At 37.2% G+C, this 13,516-nt stretch overlaps 1 long non-coding RNA gene across 1 annotated transcript; it reads left to right on the top strand.

Annotated features, from left to right (window-relative positions):
• Positions 1–12,049: 12,049 nt before the first annotated feature.
• On the top strand, positions 12,050–13,235 carry LOC127628472 (uncharacterized). Its single transcript, XR_007968672.1, has 3 exons — positions 12,050–12,161; positions 12,643–12,702; positions 13,101–13,235. It is a non-coding gene; the product is annotated as an uncharacterized LOC127628472 (long non-coding RNA).
• The last annotated feature ends 281 nt before the right edge of the window (positions 13,236–13,516 follow it).

The raw sequence follows: 13,516 nt of genomic DNA, 5'->3' as shown, positions 1-13,516 counted from the left end.
CTGGAGGCATCGCTCGGCTGGAGGACCTCTCTCCGACAACGCTGTCTCCAGTGAGCAGCACTGTCCACCAGCTCCTTCCACTCATAACACACCAGCCGACAGACACGTACTACCTGATGTGCAGGCAGATAGATTCAGTAAGATCTCCTCAACCACTGCTTGAGGAACAGTTGATCGCAAATCTGTTGACTACAAAGAAACAGTGATGAGAAGAGCTAAATATAACCTTTTATTACAAATTGACTTTTGATTTCTAAATGAAATCCAGAGCGTTTCAAATACAGTTTTATCGCAAACTCGTATAACAAATTGAGGCACCTACCATCTTTGATACTTATAGCGTCTTTCCGTCTTTTAGGATTTTCGCGAAATGTGTGTCAGTGTTATTAAAGCCTACCGCTACTTTTTACAATTAACACTGCATCAGAATGAAATTCTTAGGCATTAAGAATCGAAAGTATCTGGCTTTGTATGGATCTTCCAAATGACGTACCGACGCTAATATGTCAGCGGGGCAAAGTTGGTTTCACAATCGATATTCGCCTACAGACCGTCTAAAAACTCCATACACTAAACTTCTGCAAAATTATATTTTCACATTCAAAATGTTGTAGTAATGTATTTTAAAATAATGTATTATTGTACTCATATAATTCATTATACTGTAATAATCTCACCTGTAGTACATACATCTATCCACTGGGAAGTTATTACAACCTTTAGAATGTGAAAATATAATTTTAGTTAATATTAGTTATTATTTATTTTCTAAATAATTGATTGCTGTACTAATTTTACTACAGTTACTACAACTTTCTTGAATGTGAACATGTATTTTACTGTTTTTTTTTCTCTTTCATTTATAACTTGCACGTCAATTGAATGAATGAGTGGACATCTCCTATGCGTAGTGGGTGGAGTTTTCAGATGGTCCCTTACATCTGTGGGTTGTTCAAAGCCCACCGGATGTGGAGCATTTCAGGCCAAATTTAGCAGCCACACGAGGTGTTGACGCCTAAAAGTCAAATTGCATGTCCATATAGTAATACTCATCTTAAACTAAGTGTGCTAATGCCATCTTTGTATTGTCGACTGAAGAGAGCGCTGGTAAGATAAACCGAATATCCAACGAATGTCGAACTTAATACTAACTTTAGCGTTGTAAAGAATGCAGGACAGTGCTACCTTCAAGTGGACCTGTTGTGCCTAATTAATTCCGACTGCCCGGCTAAAATCTACCCCCCTTAGCGTGCACGCGCACAGTACCATTGTTCTTCCACTAGATGGCAGTTAAATGTGTGAATTTCGTCTTCCCCAAAGCATCGAAGCATCCGAAAGATCAGTTTGGATGATAAGTTATACATTTTCCAGTAGATGGCAGCACAGACTCTGAAATGTAATTCAAAGGATTTCAAATGTCATTGCCCTACGTCCTTTTAATCCTTATGGAAATAGTGTTTCTACACAACAAGTCGATTCTAGGTCTCTTTTTTCTGCTATTTGAACGTTAAATCACTAGCCTACTGGTTGATTTTACACTAATGTGTCACATGCTTTACAAAAGAAAATTAGTTCACACTCAACTCTTGTTATGTTACGTGTTATTAATAATGTTATGGGTATTATTATATCTAAACACTTGTTAAAATTGTACATGTAGTAGATGTAGTAAAGTTCTGTAATTGGCTCTTGGTGGAAATAAATAATATAGACTATCTTTATTTCTACTTCAGATTTTAAGCAAAAAGTTTTTAACAAATTAATAAGAGAAATCTACATAAATTAATAACATAAACAACATAAACATACAAGAATATCATATATATACACTCACCTAAAGGATTATTAGGAACACCTGTTCAATTTCTCATTAATGCAATTATCTAATCAACCAATCACATGGCAGTTGCTTCATTGCATTTAGGGGTGTGGTCCTGGTCAAGACAATCTCCTGAACTCCAAACTGAATGTCAGAATGGGAAAGAAAGGTGATTTAAGCAATTTTGAGCGTGGCATGGTTGTTGGGGCCAGACGGGCGGTCTGATTATTTCACAATCTGCTCAGTTACTGGGATTTTCACGCACAACCATTTCTAGGGTTTACAAAGAATGGTATGAAAAGGGAAAAACATCCAGTATGCGGCAGTCCTGTGGGCGAAAATGCCTTGTTGATGCTAGAGGTCAGAGGAGAATGGGCCGACTGATTCAAGCTGATAGAAGAGCAACTTTGCCTGAAATAACCACTCGTTACAACCGAGGTATGCAGCAAAGCATTTGTGAAGCCACAACACGCACAACCTTGAGGTGGATGGGCTACAACAGCAGAAGACCCCACCGGGTACCACTCATCTCCACTACAAATAGGAAAAAGAGGCTACAATTTGCAAGAGCTCACCAAAATTGGACAGTTGAAGACTGGAAAAATGTTGCCTGGTCTGATGAGTCTCGATTTCTGTTGAGACATTCAGATGGTAGAGTCAGAATTTGGCGTAAACAGAATGAGAATATGGATCCATCATGCCTTGTTACCACTGTGCAGGCTGGTGGTGGTGGTGTAATGGTGTGGGGGATGTTTTCTTGGTACACTTTAGGCCCCTTAGTGCCAATTGGGCATCGATTAAATGCCACGGCCTACCTGAGCATTGTTTCTGACCATGTTCATCCCTTTATGGCCACCATGTACCCATCCTCTGATGGCTACTTCCAGCAGGATAATGCACCATGTCACAAAGCTCGAATCATTTCAAATTGGTTTCTTGAACATGACAATGAGTTCACTGTACTAAAATGGCCCCCACAGTCACCAGATCTCAACCCAATAGAGCATCTTTGGGATGTGGTGGAACGGGAGCTTCGTGCCCTGGATGTGCATCCCACAAATCTCCATCAACTGCAAGATGCTATCCTATCAATATGGGCCAACATTTCTAAAGAATGCTTTCAGCACCTTGTTGAATCAATGCCATGTAGAATTAAGGCAGTTCTGAAGGCGAAAGGGGGTCAAACACAGTATTAGTATGGTGTTCCTAATAATCCTTTAGGTGAGTGTATATATTGTGTACTGACACAAGCAACACTGTTTGTCCCATAACATATTCTATTTACTTAAACAGTTTTTCTTGGTTGTTTTTAAAATGTTTTAGCGTACAGTAAGTGCACACAGAAATCCCATGTCAACCCAAATAATAATGTAATTTCTTTATATTATTTGAGCAGGCAAGACATAGACACACGACAAAAGGAAAATAGAGCATTAAACATGCACAATTAGAAAACAAAATATATATATTTTTTAAATCATAAAGAAATTAAGCCTGCCTAGATCCTGCCTCCCTCATTATTCTGCATGGATGCCCAAATAGTCATAAAAATAGGTATGGTCCATTGACACAAGAAGCACTGTATGTCCAATAACAAATGTGATTTTATTGACATAAACACTTATTATCCAGGGGGTTTTATCTACGCAGGACAATTTTTACACCTCTGCCTGGATTCTACCTCCCTCATTATTCTGCATGGATGCTCAAAAAGTCATACAAATTGGTACAGTGCATTGAAACAAGAAGCACTCTATGTCTCAGAACACTTTTGATTCTATTCACTTCAATGTGGTAAGTGGTGGTGTAGTGGTCTAGAGCACATAACTAATCAGAAGGTCGCAGGTTCGATCCCCACTCCCACCACCATTGAGCAAGGCACTTAACTCCATGTTGCTCTGGGGGATTTGTCCCTGTAATAAGTGCACTGTAAGTCGCTTTGGATAAAAGCGTCTGCCAAATGCATAAATGTAAATGTAATTCGTATATAATTCAAGGGGGTGTTATCTAGGCAGGACAGTTTTTACACCTCTGCCTGGATTCTACCTCCGTCATTATTCTGTATGTATGCTCAAAAAGTCATACAAATAGGTACAGTGCATTGACTCAAGAGCACTGTATGTCTCATAACACTTTTGATTCTATTGACTTAAACACCTACATTATTCAGGGGGTATTATCTAGGCAGGAACATTTAATAATTAGAAGGCTATTATGCTATAAATGTGATTTATGATGACATTTCTATTGTCCCCATAATTTAAATTGCTTAAACATACTAAATTATGTTTGATTGAAAATGTAAAAATGCAGAAAGTTTCTTGTGAGGGTTAGGGTATAGAATCTAGAGTTTGTACAGTATAAAAATCATTAAGTCACTGGAAATTCAACATAATGATAGGTAGACCAACATTTGTTTGTTTGTGTGTGTGTGTGTGTGTTTATATGCATTTTATGTGCATACACTGTTCATGAAAACCTACATGTTAATTGAATTTTATAATTTAATCACTATATTTATTTTGTATCATCCCTCTAATAATTTTATGAGCTTTTATTATACACAGTTTAGTTATGTTTAAAATTACTAGAAAATTACTAGTCTTTTTAGCTGAGATTTTTAAATTTGATGTTTATTTTGTATTTTAATTAAGATATTTAATTATTACTCTTCATTGTGAAATTATATAATGAGTCTACATAAATGTATTATATAGAGATAAACAATAAACAAGAAAATACATTGGTAGTGATATCATATTTGATACTATTAACTTGTTCAATCTTTTTATTTTGTCCAATAATAGCTACCAATAAGCTTATAGCTACGAATAATTGTCCAATAAGTATTTCTCATAATTGAAGATTCTGCATACTACACTTTTATTTCAATAACACTTGAAAGGCAAATAATGTCATCTTATTTTTCAACAACTAGCCTACAGCAAAACAATGGCTTAATCTGCAGAATTGGAAGCCTCATGTTCCCTATCGAGAGGTCTCTCCTATTGCGTAAGTAGCTTACACTGCAAAAACTCAAAATCTTGCCAAGTATATTTATCTAATTTCTAGTCAAAATATCTCATCACACTTAATATAAGACAAAATCACCTAAAGAGCAAGATTTAAGTGAGATAAAGGAGCTTGTTTTTAGACAGTGCATCTTGAATATCTTGTTAAGTGAAACTGTCTTGAAAACATCTTGTTTTGAGTCATATCTCAGATGAAACAAGCTTTTTTGACATGTCATAAGGTTTTTAAGCTGCTGTGTTATTTGTAAAAGATGAATCGTCTTGTTTCAAGAAATAGACTTAACTTGAATTGAGACAACAGATCTGCTTTATTGAAAACGGCAGGTCATGCCCAACTCACAACAACTCACAATGCACAGTACAGTGTGGCTATTTTTCTTACATTTCATCAATCCATGTGGTGTGAAAAAATAAAGTAAAAGTAAGTAAAAATAAATGCTGTCATACAGTGTTTGTCAGTGCTTAAAAAATAAATCGCTCCCAAATACCCACACTCAATACAGACTCAAGAATGATGTTTGATGATGTCTGTGAGATCATACTTCAGTGGAATGTACTTGCTATTATTAAAGTTTACATAGTAGTATGGTGTATAGTCAATAAGCTTTTCAGCATCAATGAAAATATTGGCTTGAGCTAGGTCGGGAACTTCTACCTCATAAGCTAAATAATTATCATTCCATCCAACTGTAGAGAGAGGTTGGCATTCAAAACAATAGACTGACGCATTTAAAATATAAATGTTTTTCACTAGTGCAAACTCTGGAGTATCATTGATGACATTAGAAATAACCAAAGATTTTCCACATGTATGCTTATTTCCATGTTGCATAATCCACTGTACTGAAACTATATATTCAACATGCTCTATTCCTAAGAAGTCTCTAATCTTTCCTTCTACATAGTGAACATTTTTCACCTCAGAGGCTGGGCCCATGTCAACTTCACTTGAACAAATTGGATGTTTCTCATGCACATTCTGACTACATTCATAAAGTTGGTTGTGCTTCACAAGAGACTTGCAGATATTTTTAAAACTACTTTTCAAAGCCCACTGCTTAAAAAAGCAATGCTTTGACTCAAAGCGCATACACATATGCCTCACTGTAGGACCAAGTGCCTTAATCTGAGAAGGAAGATGCAGCAAGTAATGCTGTTTAGGTATAATATTTGCATCTGGAAACAGTTGTTTGAAATGGTTTAAATGTTGCTCTATTAAAAGTTTCAGCCTTGAAAGAGTTGAGAGAGCAATAATAGGTGAAAACAGAATTTTGACTATCTCTAACAACTTAAGTAGCATTTGTGTGTAATCGTTTTCTCCAATTTTGTCAATGAGAAATGGCAGGATCTTTAACAAAACCAGCATCTGCCCAGCTGACTGTTTCAATTTATTGTCATTTGATGACAGTGTATTGACAGATATGGGGCAAGGCTTATCCCTTGCATCCACAGGAGAATAAGGGAAACAAATAATTGCACTGTTGAATGCATCTAAGTCCATATGCCCTGAAAGCACAAGATGCTTTAAAACACATTTGATTTCATATGGGGCAACACCTTCAAGAATGACATGCATGATGTCCTGTGGGGTTTGATTGATTATATCAAAGTGAGGAAATTCTGTTAATTTGCTTCTCCTGTTTATGCCATATGTCATTTTTAGATTGTCTTTCAGAAAGTCAGTATTCGCCTTTTCAATGTCATTACATTGCCTGTTATGACTTGCCATTGTCCTTTTAACAAACAGATCTTCATTAAATTGCTCCTGCATGTCTTCAAAGTTGCATTCGCAGTGCCTGCATTTACTGTAGGCAAATCCCACTCCTATCTTAAATCCAGCCACTTCATGCTGAGCTAGAGTGTCTCCGCACACAGACATAAGTGCCCCATAAATTGTCCTCTCACCATTTGCAGTGACAATCTGGACACCTTCACACAACTCAGTTAAGTCACAGTTAATCCTCTCAAATATCTCATCAATACCACAATGGGAAAGATCTTTTGATTTTACCATGGCAAGCAGATCGAATGGCAGCAAGTCTTGATCTGTATTTAGGGTTGATGTTACCTAAGGTGTAATAAATCAATAACAATTTGTTTTTGTTTGCCTGAGATCCAAGAGGATTGCATAGCTCAATTTCATCTGTATATAAAACCAACTGCAATGCTGTGGGAAATTTCAAAAACAGTGGGTGCGACTTAAAAATGTCTCCATCAACGAAATCATGAAAAAATCCATCCTTGCATGTCTGTGGCCTCTTATCAATCATTGCAATTATTCTTGGATGTGATAGCAGCTGCTCCAAACTTTTCACCAATGGTATATAATGAAAATAATGGTCCTTAATGGTAAGAACTCTGGAGTCTCCATTTTTCACATAACATACTGTTTGTTTTGCGACAACAATCTGTGGATCAATTGGTTCTAACAGTTCTTTGATGGTCTTATCCTGCAAATGGGTGGAAGCAATTTGACAGAAAGGGTCAACAAACTGGTCAAATATCCTCATTGCATCACTCTTTAGTTGATCCAGGTCCCCAGAATGTCTCTCAATCATGTTGCTCATTTGCTGTTTTAGGTGCTCCAATAATGCGGCCTGATATTGCTGGACTCCACTCACCATTTGGTTAACCGCTCTCTGGGGAATAGAAAACAAACAAACAAAAAAAATTATACATTATAAAATTCATATAAAAATGCAGTCAACATGCAAACTCACAGACACTTTTTTTTTTTAGAAGTAACCCTTCAATTACATATTGTTAGTGTCATGCAATTATCAAAATAGTCTATTTCCAGCAAAACTATCATGAAATAATATTTCCTTCTGCAGCTTTAAGACCTTGTTTACACTTGGTCTTAAAATGTGTTTTGAGCAATAGGATCACAAGTGGACAGTGCTAAATAAAAATGTAAGTGTTGGGTGTATTATGTTGCCTCTATTCTTAGCTCATGCTCAACAAATATAGTGGATGGGCAGATTTTGTAAGCAAACTATGTGTATATTTGCATATATAGCGGGAAGTGAGATCCGATCACAAGTGGTCACTGAAAAAGCGTGTTTCTCTGACATACCTTTAGCTGTTCACCTGTGATCGGATCAACCAAGATGCCAGGTCTGAACAGTGGCTAAGTCATTCTACAGTTTAAGCTTATAGCTTTTAAGCTTGCTAATAAAAATGAAATATAATTACATGGAAAATCAATGGCATAAATTACCTGTGTCAGTCGATGGGTTTCTCTGGCTTGAAGAAGAAATGCAGTTGCATGTTTAGAAAGGTCAACATTCATGCGACCCTCTCCATCTTCTTGAAATCCACTCTGAAAGAGATTAACAACAAACATAACTATTAAATTAGGGAAAATATTGGCATTTGTATGTAGCACCACCAGACAATCTGACAACTACCTGGGTTAGCTAGCTAGATTTCTTCCTATAAAAAGGTACAAGATGGGTGTATTTTTACTGATTGGTGTCTTTATTTTGAGTATGTAAAATAACAACAAAAACAAAATCTAATAAAAAACAAAACGGTATTACAAAAAAACAATGACTTTGACAGCATCAGAAAAAATCTGCACTTCATGAGTGTTAAGATTGACACACATACTAAATTGTATCCCTTCACTTGCTCTCTTGCCAATAAATTAACATTCCTAAAGGCCTTTGATCTGAACTTGTATTCCAATAAGCTATGAGACAACTTCCTGTCACACACTATCATGAAGACCTGCCTAACCTGCAAGTTACAACTTTGTGAATGATAAGCTAATAATACACATATTACAGCCTCTAAGTTATGCTTGATTCAAACTGTTGAAGGATAACCTGTATTTTTTTATTTGTTGTTTAAATGTTAAACATTAACATTACTGATTTTTTTTCCAATGAAGTCTGGTAACTGAATTACATAACTAATAATTAAAATAAACAAATTAAACTAATAATCAAACAACTGAATTAATTTATCAATTACTGAATATAAAACTCAGTAGGCTAGTTGTATTTGCGTTATTACTCGTTACTGACAAAAGTTGTGGAATTACAGTAACGCATTACTTTCAACACTGCTATTACTTTATCTTAATTACAAACTGAGCCTGTCTTTGACAAAAACAAACAATGTTTAGTGGACGCGCTTGGATCTGGCACAGTTGACCTAAATAAATGTTATGTTAAATTTTAGCTTGTGTAATGACTTACCGCTGGAATGACGATGCTTGAGCCCTCTGCTTCAGCCACAGGGCTTGCATTAGTTTGGTCGTTTGTGGCTGTCCTTTCACCTGCTCCAGGTAAACCGTGGCGAGTCGGTTCTTCCTCCTCAGCCGCTTCAACGTGGAGAAGATGATGCGCGTGTGTCCGCTTCACGTGATAGTAGAAGGAGTTATACACCCTGTACTCACTTGGACAGCCATCAATCCCGCACACGACGCGAAAGTCAGGGCTGCGACTGTGCATTGTGTTAATGTGACTCAAAAGTTGTTTCAGAGTCAATGCCACAAATATGTAGCATATGAAGCAACGCCAAATCATGTTGGAAGCAAAGATGTCACAGGCAAGAGAACGGTAAACTGGTCACAGGTCGGTAAAACTCGTTACTATGGTTACACCCGCCAGCTAGCTGCTGCAAATGAGAATGTGGGCGTAAACTAACGGACGGTATGGGACCGACTTGGATTTGAACTTGGATTGACGTGTTTCATTGCAAGTAAGTTAAATTAAAGCGCTGTATCCAGTGCTCATTCTTTGTAGTTCATATCGCACACCCTTTGAATGTTGTCGACGTTTCAATGTGTTTGTGTATCGTTGCAGTCGAACAGAGACGGAGAGGCAAACTAAAGTTAACGGAGCTAATTAGCTAACCAAGTCAGCCAACAGCATGGAAGAATTGGATGTTGTCGCAGTGTCGATTTTAAGGGGTAATGTATGCAAATATTATTCTTTATCATATATGAACGTACGAATGCAGAGGCCTAATTGAAGCTGAAAAAAATAAGCTAACTTAGTTGCTTCCTGGCGCTGCTCCCGCTACAGAAGCGCTGTGGGCCTCAAAATCTTTCTACAATTTGTCACATCACGCTCCTTCTGTCACCTGTTGTGTGAAGTGTTATGTGTGGTCGGTGAACTGTAGAAAATGAATTGCGCTTTGGGGATAATGTTGTATATTATGTTGTGTTCAGACCAATAGCAAAATGAATTTTCGACTCCCTTTATTTGCGCCATTTTGTTCCCGCTAAATTCATAAACTGTGAAGAGTCAACTCATTGCGATAAATGACAATTGTTGGTCACTAGAAAAATTCTTAGTTGGTGGCAGCTCTTGTTCAGGGTTCAGTACGGGACGGGTGCTTGAAATTGTAACTGTATTTGTTTCACAACAAATACCTATCTGACTGAATAGTTCGTTTATTAAATGGAGAAGTAGGCGGAGTTTTCATTTTGATTTCCGCGCTTGTTTGGATGCCCCGTTTTTATTGGCCGTGCGGGTAATCGTCACAGAGCTTTGGTCGACTCGGCAACAAAACGTCCTCGCACTGCGCAAGCCATTGAAATAAACGGGTTCCATGGACCTTGAAAGTGCTTGAATTTGACATTGGAAAAGGTGTACGAACCCTGTAGTTATACTAGTAACGTCTATATGACATACAACAGCAGCCAATGAGGTATCGACATTTCTATACTAAGCTGGTTACTAGCTACCTAATTTGAACGAAGTGTCAACTTCTAATAGTTTCATGCTGTTTCATTTCTAGGGCACTGTTTCATCTTGCTATATTTGTCTTCCAATGTTTTCATAGCTGCAAACATCACAGAGACAATGATGAGCACCCTGTCTCGTGAAGACTTGTGTGATCTTTTCCCAGGCCCAGAGAACTTTTTACGGAGAAAAGCGGAGGAGGTCAGTTTCTTAGTTAAGTGGCCTAAACTAACCACCTATTTAAGTTGGCAGCAGCACATTGAGCTAACAGTACAGTGTTTTTGGAGCAGACATGGTAGTCTACATTAGGGGTGTGAACCTACACTGGTCTCACGGTTCGATTACGATTATCATGTCATCGATTCAGTTCAATTCAATATCTCGATGCATTACGATGCACCGCATCCTCAATTTTCAATTTTACTTCAAAGTGATGTGCATTGCAATGCATCGTGATATCGAATTGAACTGAATCGATGACATGATAATCGTGAATCGAACCGTGAGACCAGTGTAGGTTCACACCCCTAGTTAGTTGATGTAGCGATTTCACCCCTAAAATGGAACATTGCTTATTTATACGTGTGCAGAGCTGTCAATGCTACATTGCATTTTGTGTTGTCACAAAAAACAAAAATGTTGCTTTTTGCAGTAGTTATCTTTTATTTTACAGGAGTCTGGCCAAGAACACTCAAAATTATCGGGCAGTTCCTCCTTTAATGCATCACCCATGCGACAGACATCCACTCCTGTGAATGCAAGTCCTGTAAAGTACACAACCCCTGAAAAGGTTGTGAAGTTATCCTTTCCAGAATATGTATTGCACACCGACACAGAACTTGAGCAAGTCCGACAACAGTACTTTGAGTTGTCGAAGAGAGGCTGAACAGCGCAACTGCCAGATGTCAAAGGAGCTCAGATGCCGGCTCATTCGAAACACCATGACCAGTATGATTGCAATCCTGAGGGCAAAGGGGATGCAGAATCACACAGATACCCGTCAAAGCCAGAAATTACAGCAATGGCAAAGAGAATAGTACTGTACTACCCCATGCTGCAGGACCAAGGCCTACATACATGGGTAAGTGAAATGCATCCAGTTGATGACTGTTTCATGTTGGACATTATTAGTAGCAATTTGAAAAATTGATTAAATGTCTTGTGCAGGTCACTGTGTACACACAGCTGTACAAAAGATTGCAAAATGTGAGATCCCCCAAAAAGAACTCCAGATGGGAGACATTCAAAGAGGTGAGCTGTAACTAATGATTATTTTCATCAAAGATTCATCTGTTAATCATTTTTAAGATTAATTGATCAGTTGTCTGGTCAATATAAAGTCCAAGGTGATGTCCTCAAAAGTCTTGTTTGGTCCACAACCTAAAGATATTAATTTCACTGTCATAGAGGACTAAAGAAGCTAGAAAATATTCAAGTAGTTGACAACTAATTGATTAACTGACTAATCTTTGCAGCTCTACAAAGAGGCCTGTCTTGAGCAGGCAACAGACACGGATGAAATAGATTCAAGTGACTCAACAGTCATTCTAGATCGGTCCACAGAAGGAAGTGGCAGCCCAAGCTCAGACAGAAAAGAAAGTGAGTTAGAAGGTGAGTTTCAACTTTGCATTTACATATTTGCCCTTGTGAGGTATTTATATTTTAGATAAACTAATAAACCCACTTTATTGGTCAAGATGACAGTCCTGACATGACAGAAGTAAAAGGCTTTAAATTGGACATCAGAGGATAGGTATTTACACTTAATTTCTACAATAATGTTAATAAATTATAAAAATAATAAAACAGTACAAATGTAGTTTTAACAGAAATCTGGTATTAATAAAAAGCTGGTATTTTATCATTTTGAACAGCTGGGTACTGCAGTACCTTTTAGTATCAGTCTACTTTGCAACATTACTTTCTATAACCTCTCCAGCATATCAAATAATATTATGCATTTAAAACCCATGTGTCTCATTAGTGGCATTTTTGCTCTTTTTAATTTAATGTAATTTTTGGTTCCAAAATACTGAAATGATCCTTAAAGTACATTATCCTATCAGAAATATGTCTGTGTTATGTGTTGAAGGGAAAAGAAGATCCCAAAGCCTACCTGAAGAAGCATCCTCTGCCCTGTCCAGTCCTGATGGTGAGTTTGTCTAACTGCCTCATGACTGTGTGTAGTGGGGGTGTGCGCATATTTGTAGGGGTGTACTTGTGTGCCTACATGCAATTGTATATGATTGCATGACCATATGAGTTTCGAGCAAATAGTTCTCATGCATTTATTATACAAAAAATGATTAGATTTTAAAAAAATATCATTTAAATGGTTAAAATTCCAAAAATGAATAGGTATTTGGTAGTTAAGATCAGGGCTGATATTTGTTAAAAGATTTAATTCCATGAAAGTTTAAGCTAATATTGATGTATGATTTTTATGGCAGTGTTTTTTTTTTTTTTTTACATTTTTTGTCATGCAACAACATGAGATTAACTTTTTTTCTAAACTGAGCCATATTAATTATGTATTTTTGTGTCTTACAGCTAACAATTCTGCAGGTGTTGACAGTCCAGACACCAGTCCAGCAACCTTGGCCAAGCACTACAAGACCCTACAAACTTTGTATAAAAGAAAAAATCCAAACCACCAGGATGTCTCTCATCTCTTGTATTTGGAATTTGTAGCCAGAAGAGCATTCATTGATTCAAATACAGTTCGCGAGAAGGACAGGCAGGAGAAGGTTCTAGAAGCATATCCTTGTTTCAAGGACGTTGGACATGTAAGTCATTATTGACTGTGCATGATTAAAACCATGGTATCACACACAATGTTTAAAATGCCAATATCCTCTTAAATTATGTATTCAAATGTCTGTATTGGTATATTTGATATTTCATAGGTGATGGAGGAGCTTCAACGCATTTTGGATAAGGATAATACCAACTTCATCGATGAACTG

Source organism: Xyrauchen texanus, chromosome 35, assembly GCF_025860055.1.
Source record: "Xyrauchen texanus isolate HMW12.3.18 chromosome 35, RBS_HiC_50CHRs, whole genome shotgun sequence".
NCBI lineage: Eukaryota > Metazoa > Chordata > Actinopteri > Cypriniformes > Catostomidae > Xyrauchen > Xyrauchen texanus.
Note: the sequence above shows the minus strand (reverse complement) of the source record. Positions and strands in the feature narration are given on the sequence as shown.